Below are 5,053 nucleotides of genomic sequence, written 5' to 3'. Positions count from 1 at the left end.
ATCCCTGTAGAACCCCACTGGTTACAGGTCACCAACCTGAAAAAGAACCCCTTATCCCCACTCGCTGTTTTCTGCTCATTAGCCAATTCTCTATCCAGGCCAACAACATGGGTTCTTATCTCATGACTTAACGTTTTGTGAGGTACCTTGTCAAAGGCCTTCTGGAAGGTTAAATACAACACATCTACTGGTCCCCCTCTATCCACTCTGGTTGAGACTTCCTCGAAACACTCTGATAAATTAGTCAGACACGGTTTCCCTTTCACAAAGCCATGCTGACTCTGCTTGATTAGATTATGATTTTCTCAATGTGCTGCTATTACTTCCTAATAATTGATTCCAACATTTTTTTCAACAATAAATGTTAGGCTGATCGTCGTATAGTGTCTCGTTTTTGCCTCCCTCCCATTCTGAATCGGCGGGTTGTCACATTGGCAGTTTTCCAATCCTCTGGTACTTCTCCAGAATCCAAGGATGTTTGGAACATTACAATCAATGCATCCACTATCTCTGTAGACATTTCTTTTAGGATCCGAGGATGCAGCCATCCAGGGGACATATCTTATCCCCATCGGTTTGTCCAATACAACTTCTCCAGTGATGGCATTTAATTGCTCCCTCCGTATTCTTTCGTATTATTGGAATATTCGATTTACCTTCCACCATAAAGGCTCATGCAAAATATCTGTTTAACTCCTCTGCCATTTCCTTGTTCCCCATAACTGACACAGTGGCATGGAGGCACATGGTGGTTAGCACTGTTGCTTCACAGCTCCAGGGACCTGGGTTCAATTCCCGGCTTGGGTCACTGTCTGTGAGGAGTTTGCACGTTCCCCCCAAATTGCGTGGGTTTCCTCCGGGTGCTCCGGTTTCCTCCCACAAGTCCCAAAAGACGTGCTTGTTAGGTGAATTGGACATTCTGAATTCTCCCTCTGTATACCCGAACAGGTGCCGGAGTGTGGCGACTAGGGGATTTTCACAGTAACTTCATTGCAGTGTTAATGTAAGTCTACTTGTGACAATAATAAAGATGATTATAATAAAGAATATTATTACGCTCTCCCAAGATTTATTTTCTAAGGGGCCTCTTTGGAGTTGAGGTGTCAATCAGATCAGCCGGGAACTTATTGAATGGTGGAGCAGGCTCGAGGGGCCAAGTGACCTACTCCTGTTCCTAATTTGTGTGTTATCACATCCTTTGTAGTAGATTGTAGCATTTTCCCTCCTACTGATGTCAGGCTAATGGGTCTGTGGTTCCCCGTTTTCTCTCTCCCTCCTTTAATAGTGAGGTGACATTTACCACCTTCCAATCTGCATGAACCATTCCAGAATCTATAGAATTTTGAAAGATGATCACCAATGTATCCACTATCTCTACAGCCACCTCTTTCAACACTCTGGGATGGAGAGCATCAGCTTTTGGGGATTTATTAACTTACAACAAATTTCTCCAGTATTACTTTTTCACTAATACTAATATCTTTCAGTTCCTCGTGCTCACTGGTTCTCTGGTGTTTTTCGGACAATTTCTGTATCTTCCTCCATGAAGACAACACACATTGTTTAGTTTCTCTGCCATTTCCTTATTCCCCATTATAAACTCTGTGCCTGGAATGGACCCACATTGGTCTTTGCTAATCTTTTCCTTTTCACATTCCTATAGGAGCTTTTCCAGTCAGTTTTTATGTTTATCCCCAGTTTGCTCTTATATTCTATTTTCTCTTTATCAGTTTCTTGGTCCTCCTTTGCTGAATTCGAAAACAAGTTCCCAATCCTCAGGCTCACTATTATTTGGGCCACTTTATGAGTCTCCTCCATTGATCTAATAGAATCTTTAACTTTTCTTGTTAGCCACGATAGCTTCATTTTGCTGTTTAATTTTTGCTTCTTAAAGGAATCTATATTTTATGTAAATAAAATGGGAGTGGTTGCCTGTCTATTGTCTATCGTCATACAAAGAACAACAAAGAACAAAGGACAGTACAGCACAGGAACAGGCCCTTCGGCCCACTAAGCCTGCTCGGATCATGATGTCTGACTAAACTAAAACGTTTTGTGCTTCCAGGGTCTGTATCTGTCTATTCCCATCCTATTCATTTATTCGTCAAGATGCCTCTTAAACGTCACTATCATACCTGCTTCCACCACTTCCTCCGGCAGCGAGTTCCAGGCACTCACCACCCTCTGTGTAAAAAGCTTCCCTCGCACATCTCCTCTAAACTTTGCCCCTCGCACCTTAAACCTATGTCACCTGGTAATTAACTTTTCCAACCTGGGAAAAAGCTTCTGACTATCCACTCTGTCCATGCCAGTCATAATTTTGTGAACTTTTATCAGGTCATCCCTCAACCTCTGTCGCTTGAGAGAAAACAATCCGAATTTATCGAACCTCTCCTCATAGCTAATACCCTCCAGGCCAGTCAACATCCTGGTAAACCTCCTCTGTACTCTCTCCAAAGCCTCCACATCCTTTTGGTAATGTGCTGACCAGAATTGTACGCAATATTCCACATGTGGCCTAACTAAGGTTCTGTACAGCTGCAGCTGACTTGCCAATTTTTACACTCAATGCCCCGACCAATGAAGACAAGCATGCCGTCTGCCTTCTTAGCTCCTTATCCACCTGCATTGCCACTTTCAGTGATATGTTTATTGTAATTTCCCAATCTACCACAGCCAACTTGCCCGTCATACCATGACAGTTTCCTTCTGCGAGAAACACCCAGATAAATTAGGCAAAAGAACCCTGTGACCACCATAGCCCATCTTAATGGCAACATGGCTGCTTTGGGAACTAAATATCTTTCAACGTGCAAACACCTTTTCATTCTGTGCTCCTCGTCAAACTTGGAACCAGGTAATCGCAACGAGGCTCAAAAATGGTCAGCCCACCGGAGGCAGAGGTGTTAGACCGGCCAGTCCAGCAGAAAGAAACCCTCCAATCATCACCATTCACCAGATGTCAGAATGAACAAAATGCAGTCCTGGATGTCAGTGAGAGCAGAAACAATAACAACGGAGCCAACATCTGTAATTTATTCTGAACCTGTTGGAGTCACAACAGGTGTGATGAATCACAAACCCCTCCCCACATTGAGAGCAGATGAATGGTCTCTCCCCAGAATTAACTTGCTATTGTCTCCGTAGTTGGGATGGATCATTGAATGTCTCCCCTGCTCAGAGCAGGTGAATGGCTTCTTCCAGGTGTGAACTCACTCGTGTTCCCGCAGGGTGTTGGATATCTGAATTTCTTCTCTCACTAAGAACAGGTTAACACCTTCTCCCCAGTGTGAACTCGCTGGTGTATCCGCAGGCTGGATAACTGAGTGAATCCCTTCTCACACAGAGAGCAGGTGAACGGCCTCTCCCCAGTGTGAACTCGCTGATGTATCCGCAGGCTCGATGAAGTAGCGAATCCTTTCTCACACTGAGAGCAGGCGAACGGCCTCTCCCCTGTGTGAACTCGCTGATGTATCCACAGGCTCGATGAAGTAGTGAATCCCTTCTCACACTGAGAGCAGATGAACGGCTTCTCCCCAGTGTGAACTCGCTGGTGTGTCTGCAGGCTGGATAACTGAGCGAATCCCTTCTCACACAGAGAGCAGCTGAATGGTCTCTCCCCAGTGTGAACTCGCTGATGTATCCGCAGGCTCGATGAAGTAGTGAATCCCTTCTCACACTGAGAGCAGATGAACGGCCTCTCCCCTGTGTGAACTCGCTGATGTATCCACAGGCTCGATGAAGTAGTGAATCCCTTCTCACACTGAGAGCAGGTGAACGGCCTCTCCCCAGTGTGAACTCGCTGGTGTGTCCACAGGTCGGATAATTGAGTGAATCCCTTCCCACACACAGAGCAAGTGAATGGCCTCTCCCCAGTGTGAATGCGTCGATGAATTTCCAGGTGAGATGGGGCCCTGAATCCCTTCCCACAGTCCCCACATTTCCACGGTTTCTCCAGGGTGCGGGTGTCCTCATGTTTCTCCAGGTTTGTCGATCAGCTGAAGCCTCGTCCACACACAGGGCATGTGTACAGTCAGTCTCTCCCCACTGTGAATGGTGTGAAGTTTTTTCAGGCTTTGTAACTGGTTCAAGCTCTTTCCACAGTCAGTGCTCTGGAACACTCTCACTCGGGTGTGTGTGTGTCTCGGTGCTTTTCCAGTTACACTGATGTTTAAAATGTTTTGATGCCGACAGAAAAGACAAACATTTCTCCTGCTAGATTCAAAGTCCGGTGATATTCAGTTCCAAGGAATTGAGACACTCAGTCAGATTGAGACGTGAAGTTTGAGATTTCTGTCTGTAATTCCTCCTCCTCTAATATCCTGTCAAAACAATTTCCAAAAGACATCACTGTCAGTACCGGTTAGAAATTCAGAACAGACAATTCTAGTTGCTAGAGAACATTCTTTCCTCTCTCATTCCCCAAAAGCTGTAAATCTCCTTCCCACACACTCTCCCTCCATTCTTACTTTGCTGTATCTAATATTCACCCTCCCAATTCGCCTGAAGGTGCTGATTCAGGCCGATTGACAGATCCATGGTCGCTGCTTCCTGTCCGAGGCACAGAGATGACAACAAATACGAGCTGCAGTTGGCCACCCGGCCCATCGAGCCTGCTCGTCTATTCTGTGGGATCATTGGCCGCTCGATGTCAGTGACATTCTCCGTGTTATTGACCAGAGGCTGAGTGTGCTGACTCAATATCTGTGAGCTCATGAGGTCGAGGTGTAAAACACCATGAAGAGGCCCAATGTTTCGGAGGAGAGAATCCTGAACGTTGAGCAAGATGCTTCCTCGGCAGAGGCAAGAATTTAATCCTTGGAAAACCGGCTGAGTGCTGTGGTGGACTTCTGGCGGACTTGGAGAACCGAGGGTCAGAGAAAGAACATCCGAGTCGTCGGCCTGCCAGAAGGTGTGGAGGGTAAGGCTCCGGTTAGGTTCTTCGAGGACCGGCTGCCACGTTTTCTCAAGCTGGATGTGAAGCCTGGGTGTTTCAAATTAGAAAGGGCATCGGATCCTGTCTTTGAGGTCAAGGGATAGTTTTCATCCCAGG

General features: G+C 46.1%; 1 pseudogene; it reads right to left on the bottom strand.

Moving 5' to 3' along the window:
* Positions 1-3,014: 3,014 nt before the first annotated feature.
* LOC140406546 (uncharacterized) lies at positions 3,015-4,238 on the bottom strand (annotated as a pseudogene).
* Positions 4,239-5,053: the final 815 nt, after the last annotated feature.

This window comes from Scyliorhinus torazame, unplaced genomic scaffold (genome assembly GCF_047496885.1).
Source record: "Scyliorhinus torazame isolate Kashiwa2021f unplaced genomic scaffold, sScyTor2.1 scaffold_598, whole genome shotgun sequence".
NCBI lineage: Eukaryota > Metazoa > Chordata > Chondrichthyes > Carcharhiniformes > Scyliorhinidae > Scyliorhinus > Scyliorhinus torazame.
The sequence above is the reverse complement of the archived record's forward strand: the minus strand, read 5'-3'. Positions and strand labels throughout refer to the sequence as shown.